General features: G+C 37.3%; 1 long non-coding RNA gene across 1 annotated transcript in view; it reads left to right on the top strand.

Moving 5' to 3' along the window:
- Positions 1-15,686, top strand: part of LOC116160347 — a 180,265-nt gene extending 164,579 nt beyond the window's left edge. The window contains exon 4 of the long non-coding RNA XR_004143189.1: positions 15,566-15,686. This is a non-coding gene — a long non-coding RNA (uncharacterized LOC116160347). The remainder of the gene's footprint in view (positions 1-15,565) is intronic.
- Positions 15,687-18,885: the final 3,199 nt, after the last annotated feature.

Here is an 18,885-nt window from a genome sequence, read left to right as displayed (position 1 = left end):
GGTTACAAGTCCAATTGGAGCCAAGAAGTCTTTCGTATAAGACGGTGACCGCCTGTTTATATTTTAGTTGATTTAAAAGTTTACGAAGTGGAGAGTACATTTCACGAGGAAGAAATTCAACCAGTCACTATTGACGAGGATACAGTACTCACGAATCGTTGACGAAAAGGGAGAATTAGTGGAGTGGCGTGGATACACTGAAAAGAAAAGTCGATCTATTGAATCAACGGCGTGGAGATTAAATTGAACGATCGAGAGATTCATTCAGCTTAATTGCTGACGCATGCTCCAAGATCATTGCCTTGGGGAAATCCCGGGGCCGTGGTCATGGAAAATTTCAGAGTCATGACCTTGGGAAATTCCAGGGACCATGATCTTGGAAATCCGGGAGCAATGATCTTTGGAAATACCGGGGTTATGACCTTGGGAAATCCCAAGACCATGCGACGGTAAATGACTTTGTGACGTAATCGGGAAAATCCTCAGTAGCATCGAAACAACGTGTTTAAAGCGTGACAAGCATACGGGTGCCACCTGTATGTGGTGGGCATGGTGTCATTATTTTTTTGTAATTTTTTTCTGCAATTTTCTCCGTTATATCTTCGAACAGCGATAAGACCAAGTACGCTAATTAAATTTCGTCCGATAACCAAACACCTTGTCGCAAACGACCAGATGTGCCTACATTTTAACACACAATTTCACGGTTTAGAATTAAATAAGCAAATCTAAATAAACAGTGTACAAAACTGATAGACTTTCAACAAACAAAAATAATACGCAATTAAATGGTAAACAACTCTAAAAAGAAAAATAACACTGAGACAAATTCAAATGACACGCAAGAACTCTTTTTTTCTGTTTTTTTTTGCTGTTTAGACCGAAATAACGTAGTACTACACTGCCGCCTCGGGTCATGTTATTTATGGCTCTGCGGTACCAATTTTAAATGTTTTTTTTACAAAATAAGTTATACATCAAATGAAAATGAGAATATCTCTTAACAAAATATTTAAAAAAATCGCGAACATTCAATAACTCCCTAAAAAACAATTATTGCTCGGTTTTTCACGAAGTTTAAACGGATATAACTAGGTTATTTTTTTTTATTTCCATTTTTGGTTCCATTTTAACCTAATATAAATAGCAAAACGCATAGCGAGCAACAGAGCTGTGTAGCGTCTATGACAGTGTATATCTCGTCCGCGCGTTTTTAATAGTTACAAATAGTTTAAAGTTAATAATTTGCGGTCGAGTGACTACAGTTTGGGGGCAAAAGTCGGATAAGCGAATTCATTGTGGAATGTGCAAGTTTTTTTCGATATTCAAAGTGTAATTAATACACCACGTGGAAATTAGTCAATTAGTACATAGTGTGTTAATGTAATCAAGCAGTTTATTAAAATTACAAATAATAAATAATATGCAACGTGGAAATTACTAATTATTAATGAGTCTTGGGGTCCTTTACTCTTTCTTTATTTTTTTATATTTAGAGCGTTGGCAGGCGGTTCCACCTGGTACACTCGAACGCTGCATGAGCCTCGTCGTCCACTCCGCAGCCGGCGCAAGAGTTTTTTTTATTTTATTTTATTGTATTTTCTTGTTTCTGTATTTTATAGTGGGTGTCCCTTTTGTTTTATCTTCTTGCGGTTTACGGAACGGTCTCGGAAACCACGGGTATTCAAACGGCGAATCGGAACGCTCCAGGTTCATGCTGGGAAATGGCGGCGGTACTGAATATCTAAAACAAAATTAGGGCACACGGAAACGGTAGCGATTTACCAAAGCGAGAACGGAAGCACACCTCAGCTAACGGTATATACTAGCTACGCGAAAAGGGAACATGGAAATCAAAACCCCTCTGTAGCTAACGGAATGAAAATATCAAGTGCTGACCTGGTAATTAAACGGTACGAGCGCTCGCGATATACCGCTCGAGCACTTTTAGGAGTGCAAGCGGTTTCGCTTTGTAAAACAACTCGATGCTCGCGAGCAATTTTGAAACAATTCGAGCGTTCGTGCTCGACCGGATTAGAACGCTCGACCCAGCTCTGTCCCTGACATTCTGAAGTTCTGGGACTAGTTTTGAGATCTAAGTTAACTAAGCACCCTTGTAATGACACAATATAATCAAACGAAGTTTGCTGCAACACAATTAATTAACTACGGTTAATTATTCTTACTTAATTGGGCGGATTAAAATTTCCAAATTCGATAGCCCAGTAATGCCCATTGTTACCTGGAATTTCGGGTCAATCGCAAATGGTCTGCGATAATAAAATAAACTGCACGGCCTTGCAGCTTTAATGCTCGCTTTCGTTTAACATTGGAAAACTGAAATCGGCTAATACCTAAATAACGGAGCTGAAATCCTAAAATATCAATTTTCCCCTACTTCCCTACGTCGAGGGCTGTCAAATGCTACAAAAGTAATTTACATATCTCCACAGGAACAATTAGAAACTTCACAATTATGTTCGGCAGTTGGTTTTCCTTATAAGCTGATTTAAACACAACGTTGTAAATCAAAGGGATTACTTTTACCTTCTCCTAGTAATAAACGATATAGGGCCAGAACTACAGTTTCTCGTAAGAAAGCGCTCGTTTGAGTTCGTCAAGTACCGGGTGTTCATAATCTGGTAGTTTCAATTAATGTATGGTGCGTTCTAATATAATTCCTGTACGAAAACGGGTGCTTCGTTACAAAGTAGTTGTCAATCAAGCGCGTAGACACTTCTTGATCTTGCGGCTGTCTTAGGATGACTTTCGTGGGGACGGATTTACAGTCGTTTCCCACGGCCAGTGAGGTCAAGACGGCTACCTTCCAGAGCCTCCACGTTCCGGCTTATGCGTTTTTTTTTACTAGGGAATGTCTTTCGTGCCTTATACGAAACCAAAGTGTCAGAGTCACATTCAATAGGGCGAAGTTCAGATTTATGACTAGGAAGTTTCATAATCTGCTCTTCCACTTAACCCTAATACTTAACAATAATTTTTATTGAAAGAAAAAATACGTCCCGAGTACAAAATTGAATTTATATTAATTAATTTAATATGAATAAGTTGGTTGTTTAACTGATTAGTGGCGTGCCATTTGTAATAAATGGCAATAATAATTTATAGATGAAGAAAAGAGGAAGTTAATTAATAAAAAAAAGAGAAAAATATCAAGATAGATAAAAAAAAATAAACGAAATTTTACTTTATTTTTTTTTTATTTTCATAAATAGTTTTAGTAAGGCGATGTCTGAAAGTCAGTTCTAAGTGTTTTTACACATTCAGGCAGTGAGTTATATAAATTACTAACGGTATATGAGAATGACTTTTTAAACAAATGCGATTTATGGATTGGAGGTGCGATAAAACTTTTCTTTCTAATATTTACATTGTGAATATCATATCTAAATTTAATTTTGTCAAAAAGGTAATTCGGTTTCTTAGTAGTTATAATTTTGTGAAATAGAACTGATGAATGTGTTTCTTAATACCAGATTTGTGGCAGTTTCTTTCACAAACAGAGCCGAGTCTGCCACCTTAACACCCACATCCTGTTTAATTAAGTTTCTGACTTTACGTTGCCCAAATACCATGACTATGGATTTCTCTGCATTAATTTTTAAACAGTGCTTTTCAGAAACATTTACAAGAGCATCGATGTCAGAATTAATTAATTTATTAGCTAAAACCACATTATCAGGTTGAAAATCTATTTGAAGTTGTGTATCATCGGCATATAAGTGATACATGCAATGCTTAACATATTTTCTGAAGTTGCACGTGTACAACGAATATAGTAATGGGCCTAGATTAGATCCTTGGGGCAAGGAAGTAGATCTCTCTCCATTTAAAATTTTCTTTTGAAAACGGTTAGTGAGGTAAGATTGCATAAGTTCCACTGCCGTGGACACTAAAACCAATAAATCGCAAGGTACTAAACAACATTTGGTGAGAAATTGTGTCGAATGCTTTAGAATAGTCTAACATAACCAAAATCGATGTTCTATTATTCTTTTTACAAATCAAAACAAAGGACCTCTTCTATTCTTGAGGGTTTTTGCCTGTGTAAAATTTCGTCCATTACTTGCTTGAGCACTTCGGGCCCTAGACCCTTTTTGCGTGATAGTCTTCTCGTGGCACTCTCTATCTCCGACTCTTCGATGATTGGATGGTCACTGCTGGGTTCTTCGTACCCATCCCCGCTACGTTGTGACTACGGGAACAGCTCCTACAACCACCGGCTTCCTTTTCCCTAGTTTTCTGGCGACTATTTTAAATGCCACACCTTGCTGCAGCTTCGAACGCAACTCTTTTTTTATCCTCAAATAAATTCTCCATATGTTTTTTATACTGTCGTGTAATCATCATAGAAATACCAGAATGCATGGTTTTTTGGTGGGGAATTTGATGTGGAGGCATTTGATTTCTGTTTTTTAGTGGTGTAATTATCTTAATTATCAGAAATATTTTGTACCTATTTTTATTCGATGTCCCAATAAAGGTGGGCTATATAAACTGTTCGTGACATTCTACATAGATTCTGCCATGTAACCCATAATGTAATGTAAGTAATGTTCAGGTTTACTATTAAACCAAAGACTGATAGAGTGAAAGGTAGGAACTGTTATAATCGTTAAGTCAATAACTCGAAAGTGGCAACACGACTACTTCAATCCGAAAGTGGAAACGAATACGCAGTAAAAAATATATTTAACTTAACTAGGATGAGGGTGGAAATATCGTAACAATTCTTTGGAGTGTTTATAAGCGAAAACGTAGGAGCGAAGTCAATTATTTGTTAAAGGCGTATAGAAAAGATGACGACATGAGGGGTGACGTTGCATGATCCATCATCAGTCGGTTATCGGTCTGCCGTAAACCAGAGATGAAGTGAAGCAACGCTAACGCTACTGCATCAATCACTTCACATTATAGAGTTTTACGAACAGTTTGTGCCCTTTGGCTGCATTAATTATCCCAACACGAAATTGTTGCTGAAGAATTACCTATACCTATACATGTGGTATCGGTATCAGGTGTTGATAGCGGCCTCTTGCAATTTATAAGTTACAGAGCGGTTCTACTGAATGGATCGGAGAAAGCGAATAAAAAGGGACGAGCGAGAGCAACTAGATCAAGCAGTGGTGTGTAAGTGGGCACGTAATGAAATGCGGACCGGATCAATATCCCGAAGCGGCTGATTAAATGACACTGTTAACCGGATATTGCCATCCGAATTGACACTGCTTCGTCAATCGGAGTCTCACACGCACCACGTCAACGTGACTCTGCACTCTATTCACGATTAAGCTCACTAATTTCCTTTGATTAGCGATTTGTTGGGAATATTAGCTTACTTACGATCTCTGTAATGAATATTTAGCACCCCGCCGAGAAAACCTCCCGCTCCTTTAAGACTTACATAATTCTACTTATCACATTCGTGCATCACCATTCTTCAACATAAGCCGAGGAGAGTAAATTTTGAAATATTCCCTTTTGTAATCCCAGCAACATTGCACTTTTACTATGAAAGGGGATAAGGTGCAGCATTAAACACGCCAGCCAACCTTTCAGGAAAACCTCTAAGTTATTACGGCGTGTCATTTGACTTCATTTTATATGAATGAAATTTACACTTTAACATCATACAAAATACATAAACCCCAAATAAGCAGCTAATAGTTGTCAGGTGCGCGTTTATTTTCAATCTAAAGTCTGTTAGAGAGATTTTCACGGCGCTTAAGTTGTATGATGTCGCTGTCGGGACTTCATTTGAGCAATTTCGAGTTTATACAGAAACGAAATCTCACACCAGAGCTACGTTAAAGAAAAACTTAATCTCAATCTTTACCAGGCAATGTAATTTTCGCCATCCTCCGATGAGCAAGTTTCATTATCCGGCTATCTATTACCTAGTTCGACTTCAAGGAGATAGATGCTCAAAGGATTCTACAAACTGTAAAACTAAAATGCTTCGTGACTACTCTCTATGTCTGTCATAATCATATATCATCACTAAATCTATCATAAATTTCGACTTAACTACGACTAGAGCTGCTGTAAATTATATTTAAACCATGCACTTGAAGTTCGTTTATGTACCTAATACATTTTTTCTGGTGGCCTTTTTGAGTAGGATCAACTTGACTCGTGGACCTAACCTGATCTGCGGACGCAAATCACGCTCTAAAGTAGAGCACGCAAGTTACCATCCAAAAAGCAAGAATTCGATACATTACGATTCTAGCAGTTTTGCTAACAGGGAGGGAATTTGGAATTTTATTATTCCGTGTTTGTGTTGGATTTCTGTAGTTGTCAAATTTGCCTGAAGAATACTTCTTTAAAATATTGTCACAAATTAATCTTGAAATTATAAACGAAAATAAAGAAGATATTTGTATTGTGCGTAGGTGCTGCAATTAGAGCCTAAAAGAGCTATTTATATTATTATCCCTGAAATTCGATCGAATGCTAAAGAGCAAAGTTAACTTTCATGTATAAAGGTAAACTAATTAAAGAAGTAAGCAGAGGCAGGCGAATATACAAAAGAAATATATTAATTACAATTTGGCCGTATCGGAAGCCATTGTTACAAACGTTAGCTTGCGGAGTATTGACGAAAATAAAATATCTTACCTTAGAACTCTAGCCAAATCCTTACTAAGCTCAGAAGGGTGCTGTGGGCATATCTGCAATCAAGCACAAAAACAAAAACAGAGGTCTTGACAGCACGACACAAGGTTAGTAAAAAGAGTTGGTTGCCTCGTAATGAAACACACGGAAATTAATGTGAAAATTACAAAAGTGCGGTTTATTCTTAACACAACAGGAAAATGGTACAAAATTAAGACTTAACTACTTACATTACTTATCCGGGAATTGTAATCCAAATAAAAGGTATCCTTACACAGTTCACAAAAACAATTTTCAATGAACACACTTTATATTAACGACCTCGAGTAATCGCAGCAGCTTCTCTTCGGATAGACAAGGATGTTAAAATAAAAAAAAAACTTCAAAGTTGACAACACACTTGGGGCGTCGACAAACACCTCTCCTTTTCTTGTTACCGTCCTATTTATGGCGAAACGCTTCTTTCGAAAATCAAAATTATAACAACCAATCATACACAGTTGACAACAAAGACTATTCCCTCAACGTACGTTAATAGACCAAAAAATAGAGGTCGAATAATTATTATAAATCAATTTGTTATCAGACATCAAGAGATAAATCTAAACTTAAATTCTAGGAAAAAATAAAATTTTATCTCTCTTAACTACACAGAAAAAACGATAAATCACATCCATCTGTCCATTAAATTAAGCATTTACAATTGGTAAAGACCCAACAATTCCCAGAAATTCCATGTTAAAGAAAATAAAAATGTAAACAAAAACAACCTTGACCGCTTTTTCGTATGACACAATAATACTCGTGCCGTTACATAAACACTCGGTAAGAAAACAATAATTCAAAAGACACTAAAGAGCAAAGCGAAATTTTATTATTTAGTATTATTGAAAGTATCGATACCTTTTGAATTATACCAGCTCTGGGTATATTCCAAATGTTTCTAGACAATAACGGGGATATTGATGTCCGGCGTATAAACAGGCAACAGTATACTATTTAGTAGTTTTATTTTATTTATTTTGCATTTATTTTTGAATGGGCGGAGTTTCAGCCAAGGCTGCTCTACCAACCCAACCCACTATACATTTACAAATATCCATGCCCGAACCCGGATTCGAATCAGGGACCCTTAGCACAGTCTTCCTAGGTATAAAATCAGTTGTGTCATAAGTTTAAGGATAAGCTTGGCTCCTACCTGCCAAATGCTGCTAGTTACACGAGGTGGTGACAACCGCGTTATAAATAACTGTAGTATTTAAGTGCTATTGAACGCATATACAGTGCTATCCAATAAGAAGTAGACATAGCATAGGGATTTATGTGTATGGCTTTTCTCTATGTCTACGTTTATATGACAAAATCTCTTCTGAAGGGCGCCTAATTTTATGCAATCAAAATAACTTTTTAAAACAAATAAAGATCTAACCATAATTTGAATATTGTTGATTTGGCTTCCGTATTTTTATTTTCGTTCGTGTACGATGTATTATTCAACTGAAGAAGAAGTTGATAGTGCCGGAAGCCGTTTAAGGAGCGTAAAAGATTTGTTGGCTATTAAGTATTCAAACTAATTAATATGATAGCCAGATGTTTACTTGTTTTAAAAAGATATTGTGGTTGCATAAAATTTGACGCCCTTCAGAAGAGATTTTGTCTTTTAAAAGCATAGGGAAAAACAATACATGCTATGTCTACTTCCTAATAAATGTCACTACTTTATAAGCAAATGGTTCAATTTCCGTTAGCTAGTCCTGGGATTTCAGATATCAAAAACCATTACCCTGTACTACAATCTAAGTTCTACGTAAATTCTGCATAGGGTCTTTTAGTGCATTTTTAAGATTTAAAAACGGGCTATTGCTGCGATTTGTCGATCCAGATCTATTTCAGCCGTAGAAATCTTCACTGGGGGTGCGTTGGTGTAGTATCGACCTATAAAAAATTCCGTCACTACGTGGGAAAGCTTAATAGAACAACTACGTTATACCTTTGACCTTAATGACTATAATTCGAACCTATGGGATAAAATACGAAACCTGACATAGCATCCTATGGACAAGGTCGTAATTTTTATCTGCGGAATCTAAAACTTGCTCAGTCGTTTATCAAAACTAGCCTGTGTATACTGCTATAGATGTGGGACTACTGCTGTGACGATGAATATTTGCCGAAAATGTCGGGGAAACGGAATACGCTTCTCGTCTCTTCCGAACAAGACGATCTCTTAATTAAAATCCCCACCTCTCAGACTCCCACTCGTTACATTTCAACTAGGCAAAAATTCGAAATTGCAATGAAAGTTCTTCCTGAAAATTTTTACACGGTATAGTGACGGAAAACGTCTTGTTTCACTGACTGCCCGTAATTTAGTGTGAACACGCTCTTTTACCGTCGTGGAAACTGACAGCAGCAGAAGCCTCGTTTACTCGTTGTTTCCAGTATTTTAACGAAACACCCCTTCCAATATCAAATAAACTCCTTGAACATTTTTTTAAATAACTCGTCAATCACAATTAAACGCGACCATATCTTGGTAAAACACCTCTCTCAACATCGATAAGATCACGTGCGTTAATTAAATTTCACCTTATAATAAAGTTCTTCAGCGCAACGGACCACATGTAACCTTACTTTTCACAATCAATAGCAATAAAATAATACTATTATGACACCTTATCTAAATTGAATAATTTACAAAAGCGATAAAATTAAACGAAAAATTAAGCATCTAACAAATTTCTAAGAGGAAAAACAAACACCGAAATACAAATTCAAATCAAACAAACAACTCTGAGCTTATTCATAAAAAATCCACCGTGTTTGCACTTAATAAAATTGAAGTCGTTTCATATACAGGATGCTCTCTGTCATCATTTTTGGTGTTTAGATGGAAATAGCGTCTACAAGACGCTGTTTATATAACAGTACATCTATATATTGTATCTAGGAAATATTAACTAATAATACTATTACCTATTTATGCATCGGGAATCAATGTTCATTACACTGGCTAGTCACTCATAAGGTACCTAGTGCGAGTATAAATGTTAAAGGCACCAGAGAACTAGTTATGTAATAAAGACAAGTACTTACTTTTTCTCCAAGATATTCTATCTTCAGTTAAGAGAGTACTATTTCATTAAATAAAATATTGTATTTGATTAAAAAAAACTCTTTATGATGCATGTGTCCTTTACTTGCTCCATTGCACTGAATGTTTTCATAAATCGGGTTCAGGTGTACACATGTGTGGACATCGTGTTTAAAACTGAACCATCGTTTGATCTTTATTTGATTTCATTATAGTTATGGTAAAATTTCCTGCAGGGATTGCATTTCTTCAAATTGTGTTTAAAAAAGCAAATATTATAAAGAACGTAAACATATTCAGGGTGAATTCCACGTCTTTTCCTACCGACATATCCTCCTTTGTATTGGCGACAATGTGAAATGCAAAACGACACTTATAATCCACATTCCCGAACTGTCCAAATGTCGCGAAAGTTGCGCACGTTCCGATTTACTTTCACATATCAAAGGCCGCTGAAGTATCGGAAACGCGGTTAAAATCATATCCACTATATAAACTGAAAGGTATTTTCATACTTCGCATTCGTTCCGTTCGAGTTATTCATAGCCGAAGCAATTACGGAAACTGAGCATTTGTTTTAATTTGCACTTTGAGATTTGCTCAGGGAGTTTACTGTAAAAACTTGAACGGCTAAGAAAACCCAGTCCAAATTGCACAGTAACCAGAGGCGCTCCTTTGTAATTCATGGGATTTCTTGCTTTATTTGTCATTCGCCCCGCTATCCTCCAACATCTGCCGTCTCTTACGCGCCTTCGCTGGGTCCCATCCCGAATCCTTATCTGGAAGCAGCAGCGCATTTAATCTCTCTCTGCTCCATTTGTCTCAATCCCAGGAACAATGTATTATTTAAAGATGTGCCGCGCCATTTGGAAATTCAGTTTACTTTGCTTGTGGAGTGTTAAACGACGTAAAGTTTTCCTCCGACTCTACTTTTAGTTTCGCTTCGCAACGAAAATATTAGTACAACGTGCGAAAGTTTCACTCACATGCAGCCCATATACCTACCTTATTATCGAATCATATCTTGTACCATTTCGGAAGATCGTAAGGTAGAGAAAAACCGGCGTTAAAAATGCACGGAAATCTGATTAATACGAAACAACAAATCAAATAATTTAAGGGCGAAAAGTCAAAGAAAAGCGTGTAATATTGAATTGGCCCGCTGTATGTAAGAAGCGAGGCCCTTTGACGATAACACGGGGACCGAGATTAAAGCAATATTGTACTGCAGTGTCTTTTCTGATCCGCAAGGTGACGCAGATTAGTAAAGGACGATCATTCCCTTTCTAATTTCTAATCTCAGTAGTTCGGAAAATCAAAAGCGAGAGTCTGCCACTGTGTTATACGTACACCTCACTTGTTAACACCATTAATTGCGAAATGTAATTGCTTTCGGGAAATTGGCGCTACTAATATTTTCCATAATAGACGCCAGGGACGAGGCTCTTATTCGACATTTCAAGGGGACGGTATTATTTGAACACAATGAAGAGGTGTTTCCGGGATCGGAGGCCGGCTTCCGGTTACCAAGATCAATTACAAGATTGATTTGTTTGCGTTGCCATTACAAAATGAGTTTCCTCGGCAATATATCAGGCCACGGGAAGTCATTCTTATTTGTTTTACGTATTTTCGTAAATTCGAGTACTTTCACTCTGTTTTTCGGGAGGGGTTCTTGCATTCGTATATCCACTCAGAAAAATTTCAATTTTTGGATCTTCCATAGAACAATACCATATTAAATAGTGGGATTAATTAGCAATTCTCACCAGAATGTATTCTGCTGAGGAGCGATCTTTAACTTACTTTATTAAATACTGTGCGATCAAAAATGAGTTGCTGTCGAGTCACCTTTGGAACTTTTGTTTACATGGGAAATCGTATTTAACTTGAACTTCCAAAGGCGACTCGATAGCAACTCATTTTTGATCGCCCGTTATCACTGCGCCATTCGGCTTTCTTTAAAAGCGGATTCCCTATACCTATACCCTCCGCCGTTTTGTTGTAAATGAATGTACAAAGGATACTCCCAAGAAATAAATATGGATAGGAGGTACCAATCAACGATCGGTAACCAACCAACTAACTTGAACCATTGACGGTTCGGCATCGAGGTTTCAATTGTTTTTCGATATTCATTTGTTTTCTAAAATAAAAACAATAGAATCTTGCTTAATTATGGGAAAAACAACTTCCATATAGATCAAATTTATTTGTATACTGAATATTTACCCAGATATATACAATCTTTCATGCATAATGGGCACCCTGTATAAGAAAAAGGTAGATCTCGGATAATCATTTTTTGAACGAAGTACTTTTGTTCTTTTGAAAATCATTTTCTTGATGTAGGTAAAACATATTTCAGTATTTTTATTGTTGCTTATTTATGGCGGTTGTATGCTACAGATCAAAAGTTATTTGAAAAATCTGATCGGTTCATCTGCGACAGTCTTACTTCAATCTATTGTCGAGGCAGTACATTTAGTATTTTCTAAAATCAACACAGTACAACCGTTTTTCGATCTATTTTCGAAGCAATACACTTTTTTTCTTTGAAAATTGCTTACAAAGCGCTGTATGGGTCGATCTAGGACAACCTTTTTCAAAGAGTTTGCTCTTCTGAAAATGGACTTTCTTCCTGTAAAACTTATTGCAGTATTTTAATGGTTGATTATTAGTAGGTATACAAGGTTGGACCAGTTGAAGGTCGCTCGCCGCCTGGTGGTGCCATTGGAAAGTACGTCTAGGTAACATACCACGCGGCGGTGACCAGAGTTGGACTGGGTCACTGGGTCACTGGGTCAACTGGGTCACCTGGGTCACTAAATTAAACTGGGTCACTGGGTCACGTCATACTCTTTTCAGTTAGACCCAGTGACCCAGTTTGACCCAGTGACCCAACTTGACCCAGTTTGACCCAGTGACCCAGTGACCCAGTTTGACCCAGCGACGCAATTTCACCCGGGGACCCAATTCGACCCAGTCACCTAGTTTGATTGAATAACGCAGTTAAGTCAGTGCCCTCGGTTCAAGTGTACAGATTATGCAATAAATGAAATGCTGGTTTGTTGAAAATAATACTCGATTGCTTGACAACTGCCATTTCTGTGATGTTTGCTTTAATACTGCCGTAAAAAACCTTCCATGTCCCGAATTGTATTAGAATAAGTTATTTCTTTGCTTCAGGGCTTTCCAGTTTGCTTACAGGTGTTCATTCTCATTTAATTTTTTTCTACTAGTTAGCTTAATCCAAATAAATCTTTTCTCTAAATACTTTCATTGACTACTTGACTACAAACTATAAACAAATGCATTTGATTTTTTTAGGTATTAGTTCTCTTGAATGAAATTGGGCTACGTGCTTGTTGCCGAATATTATTGAGGAAGTTTTTTTTAAATTAAAAGTTACTTGAAATTGTTTTGGATGATAAACTAACAATAATTTAATTACTGGGCTACCGGGTCAGGACGGGTCACTGAGTAAAGCTGGGTCAGGATGGGTCACTGGGTCAAGCTGGGTCACCGGGTCAAGCTGGGTCACCGGGTCAAACTGGGTCAAGCTGGGTCACCGGGTCAAGCTGGGTCACTGGGTCAAGCTGGGTCACCGGGTCAAACTAGGTCAAGCTGGGTCACCGGGTCAAGCTGGGTCACCGGGTCAAACTGGGTCACCGGGTCAACTGGGTCACCGGGTCACTGGGTCACCGGGTCAGTAAACTAACTGGGTCACCGGGTCACTCTATGCTTGACCCAGTCCAACTCTGGCGGTGACCTTGGGAAGTAGGTCAAGATATAGCTAAAAGGGCATTTGTTGGGCTATCAAATTAAATTTGCAGTCATTAATTAACCCCATTGTGTCAAGTTATATTTTATAGGTATCCAAAGTCAATGACCCTATGTTGTGGCGTAAATTACATTTTCAAGGTCATACAAGTTCATGACTACTTTTTTTGCGGTGTCAAATTACATTATCGAGGTCATACAAGGTCAATGACCTCGTTTTTGTGCTGTCTGTTTCGTGCAGATCAAAATCTATTAGAACAAAACTGGTTGAACTAATGCAGCCATTTTTTGAAGACAGTACGCTTTGCTACTTTGAAAATCGTTGGTTTTGCTGTATTAATTATGTATAATTAATAACGTATAATTTATTAATGTATTTTGACCGTTTATTATTTTTCATCTAATACAGGGTGGTGCAGAGAAACGGGAGATTACCATAATAAATCAATAATCAATTAACCACCTTTGAATATTGTAAAATCTGCTTGTTTTGAATTCTACATGCCAAAATTTCTGTTTCTCAACTCAAGCCCCTTTTAACATTAGTTTTTTGCCATAACTTAGTCACTTTTTGTCTTTCTGTTCTACAGATAACTAGGGAACATAATCTTTTGAAAAAGTCTATTCCCAGTCTACCTGAAACAATTTTTCCTTCTATCTATTTTCGAAACCCTTTTAGAAATCGGTTTCCTTGCCACAGCTTTTGCTGCTGCTTTAAATTCCCTTGAATAAAAGTCAAAGCGTCCTAGAAAAAATGGATTCAATCTACTTGCGAGGAAATGCTATACACTTGATTTTTTCATAATCACTTTCCTTGTTATAGGTTTTGATGCACCACTTTGTAATGTTCGCTGTTATTTAAATTCTTACGCCATCCAGGTATTTTCTTTGTACTCCATTAGTTTAAAGACGTAAGGTAGTTTTGTGGTAGAGTTCTTTTTCCCAGTTCATTATTTTCGCCGTTAGGTTTCTTTTACAATAGCTCTTTGTTTCGCCGTCGGAGGTCGTGCAGATGTTTTCCGTGGTACTTCTAATTCTATCCCTTTTTTTTCTTTCTGCTTACGCATTCGCCATACTTCTTCCTCTTCGGAAATGATCCTGCCTTCATGTTGATTACATGCAAATTTTTCTCTTGGTACTTTTACTGACTTCCTGTCTTACCTATAAAGAGATTATTGTTTTGGCTATCGCCATGTGTCTTTGGAGTGGCTTCTCTGTCTTTTAAAGTCTGTGGCCGTGCTTGTTTGGGGCGTTTTGCGGATTTGTGTTTGCATATAAGCAGTACGAGGTATGTTAGATGATTGCTCGGCATTTTTCTTAACATGTCTTTTAAGGTCTAACTAAGCGAAGCAACTATACGAGCACCTGACCAGTGTCAGCCGATAGAATTGCTTAATTTATGTGCCGCGCTATTCACTACCCCTCTTGTTTGTTTGTTTGTTTGTGTTGTTGTCTATTATAGAGCTCAACAAGGTCGTTGCGACCTGTAGTGCGAAGGGTAACATATTTTCGACGACTTTTTGATGTGGTTGATTGCATACTGGTTTTTGATGCGGTCCGGTTGTTATTATTCATTCGTTTTAGATTCACTTAACGATTATAGTTCCGTTGTTTTCTGGGGAAGTCTGTTTGGATATTAATACTTTCTCTACGTATTGAACCCCTTTTTACAAAAAAATTAATTTAAATTTTAATGTTGACATTGCAGATCTATATATTACAGTGTTCCTATTTGTAATATTTTTGAAATCATTTATTAAATCACCCTCGATTGTGACGTCAATTATTGTTTATGTTCTATCCCTATCAATTATTTTATTTCTTTAGCTTAGACCAAAACAAGGATCTCTTAGTCGGACTTGTTTCCCCTTTTTGGTAAGTATTCTCTCATCCCTTTTGAAAGTGACTAAAGACTTCAAAAGGTACTAATGAAAAATGTTTGCGAAGAAATACATTTACCAATAAATTCCTGTTTCCAATTATGCACAACTAAATATCTGCCCATGATTTGTATTTTCAACTATTGCAACTAACAATATTTTCTTTTTCTAGGAAGGCGTCATCTTCATGGTTTTTCGATCACTGCGTCCATTGTTACCACGTTTCAACACACTGTCTTCTAATTCAAATGTAATGGAATAGAAAATGTCGCTTAGTTTGTAATATTATAGATTGACAAATAAATAGTGTAACGCTTATTTATTTATAATACAATAGAACTAATAAATTACAGCGAAGCTTGTGAAAGCAAGTCGAATCCAAACGTTAACAGGAATTAACACGTAAATTAGCGAATTTTCCAATTTCTTCACTTTCTAAAAGCAACACCTCCATTTAACCGACTTCCTATCTTTTACGGTTTACGAGATCCTAACGGCCATCCCCAAATTTGGGACACTGTACAGGTGTGTATAGAAATAAATTAACATTATATTTAGCGTATCTCATTAATTTATTATAAGACGCCACCCTTCTACCAAGTGCCAACGGTTTTTTGTATGGCGGATCAGCGGGTAGGAGGCCAGGGTCTTTAGGGGGAGAAAGACGGATCAGGTTTAAGGAAGGAACCAACGGTATATAGGATACCGAAAGATGGGCAACCCCAGAAGAGTGTACCATTTTAAAGGTCATTATGGACGTCCTCGGCCATGCTGGAAAAGCACTCCTAAAATGAAATGCTCCCGAGTAAAATGCCCACATTCGGACTTCCGAGTAAGCATAATCCCAGGAGTTTCATGTGAGAGGAGAGTTCACGGAAAGAAGGTAAGGAACACTTCACATCTAACGCTATAGGTACACCGAACAGAAAAAGGAAACTAGAAAATAGAGTGAGCGAAATAAAGAGATTCAAAACGACTTACTATTATAGCTCGTTCGCAGAAAATGGAAAATTAGTAATTCTGAGGGAGGAAGGAAGGAATAAGTTAAGCAATTTAATTTGGAAAAGAAATAGTGAAGGGCTTGGAAAAGCACTTACCAAGTTCAAGCGTGAAGGAAGCATGGTGCAACATCACGGAAGTAATAAATCCCTAAAGAGCATCTAAAAAATCGGCAGAGCATCTCGGTGTGACCCTACGGGGTCACTGGATTTGACCCATTTTCAATTGGCTTGTTACATGTGGCATATAAGTCTACTGTGCAAAGTTTCAACCGAAAGGTTTAAGCGTTTGGCAGGGACAGAGAAGCGTGACCTCACGGAGTCATTGGATTTGACCCATTTTCAATAGGCTTATTACATGTGGCATATAGGTCAACTGTGCAAAGTTTGAACCAAATCGGTGCAAGTGTTTGACAGTTATCGTGTTCACGGACAGGCGGACAGAGGGACACCATCGAGTCCCCTATAAAGCTTGCATGGCTTTGCTCTGCCGCTTAATAAATGCTTTGAAAGAAGTGGTGGAAAGAGAACGAAAGCGAGAGGGTAAGAAAGAAAGGATGCCGGCATAAATTGTGGATAAGATTGATGAAAGAAGAAGATGGAGAATTAGTAATTCTGAGGGAGGAAGGAATAAGTATAAGCAATTTAATAATCAAATAAGAAGGGAATCTGATAAGGCCAACAGTGCTTAGAGAAGGAAGATGGAAGGAAATGGATAATGATACCCAAGGTAGTATTGAACAAATTAATGTACAATACGGCAAAGGCTTACAAGAAAAAATCAAAACCCATTACAATTAGTAAAAAAGGAATAAACAACACGGTGAAATATCAAGTATAGGAGGAGAATATAATGAGTCGAATAAGGGGCAGCAAGATGTGTTAGGGGTGGAGAATGAGTCGACGTGCATGGAGGACAATAAAGAACCAGAGACTATGATGTGTGAAGTGGAAAGAGCAATTAATGATCTCAAAGATAAGAAAGCGATTGGCCGTGATGGCATTCCTGCAGAGGCACTGAGGGCATTACACCAATGTGCTATAGCCATGTAGAAAGGGACGAGGGACAAACGACGCCATTTGTTGTCTACAATGATACAGGAAAGGATGATGAACGTCAATAGAAATGTTTATGTATGCTTCATAGATTGGTAGAAAGCGTTTTGCAGTCAACTAGGTAGTATTGTAGGAAGCACTGAGAAACATGGAAGACTGGAGAGATAGAAAACTGTTGAGACAGCTGTATAAAAACAAGAAAGTGGCCGTCAGAGTTAATTGGGAAAAAAAGGTACTTAGAAAAGTAAAGTGGACAGATAGACTGAAGGATGAGGATGTTTAGAGAAGAGGGGCCGAGGAAAGAAGTTTTTTTAAGATCAACGCGAAGACGGAAAGGAGTCTGGATAAGCCATATTTTAAGCCGCGACTGTTTGATGAGAGGAAAGATCATTAACAATCAAGGCACATTTTATAATAAATAATGTTACCACTTTTACACTGCTTTAAAAAAAGGAGAATCGAACTTAGTCAACTCGAAGTAGCTACCGTGGCCCCAAATGATGGATGGAAATCCACACTTGCTCGATTTGGCGGTATCTTAACACAGCAAGCTACTGGTTTGTCCAATACTCAAGTGTTAACGATACTGTTTTGGTACAAATAAGATATCCTAGAAAGGAACTAAAATGGGGAAATCAAACATAATTATGTTGATACGATTAACCTCGCTTACCCCAATGACTGACTTCCCATATTAAATACAATAGAGTATAGATGATATATTAAGCAACTTCGAATTTGCCGAGAACATGTGATATAAACCAACCTGGAAATAATGAAAAATATTCTAAACAACGGAAATATGAAAAATATGCTTACCTAGATTAAGGTTGGCACAACCCATTCACGTTAAGACGTTTAGATAAATAATTGCGGCAATTTTAACTTGATGCCTCATGAATTTCATAAGATTTCAATGTCTTTCGTAAAATAAGCCTACGCAAATGTGGATTGCTAATGGCTGGACCATTGTTTCGACTCTACTAAGCTGCATGGTTGCGAAAACACGTGTATATTTCGAGTTGACCACTGGGGCACAGGTAAGCCCATATAAGTAGGGTTGCCTACCCATACAGGCAACCATTATCTACCAAGAAAGTAAAGATCGATAAATATAGCATGCTACTACCTTATGATCCAACCATTTATACTAAAAGAAGTTATTTCGGTTTGAAAAATGCGCTTTATCTGCACAAGAGTTGTGAACAATTCATACTTGTTTTGGTTTCTTCCAATAAACGCTCCCTCCATGTCTATTTCTTAAGACTGTCTAGAATGTTTTCTATTTCGGAAGTGAATGTGAATGAAATGTAGAAAACATGTTGCCTTGGTTTATCTAACCAAATTTACTTTGATTTCCTTCGCTTAGTTCAATAATTATACCATTCAAATTTAATTTAATTTAAATTGATTGATGTTGATTACCAGAATATTAAAA

The sequence above is a fragment of the Photinus pyralis genome, unplaced genomic scaffold, assembly GCF_008802855.1.
Source record: "Photinus pyralis isolate 1611_PpyrPB1 unplaced genomic scaffold, Ppyr1.3 Ppyr1.4_LG1, whole genome shotgun sequence".
Taxonomy (NCBI): Eukaryota; Metazoa; Arthropoda; class Insecta; order Coleoptera; family Lampyridae; genus Photinus; species Photinus pyralis.
Note: the sequence above shows the minus strand (reverse complement) of the source record. Positions and strands in the feature narration are given on the sequence as shown.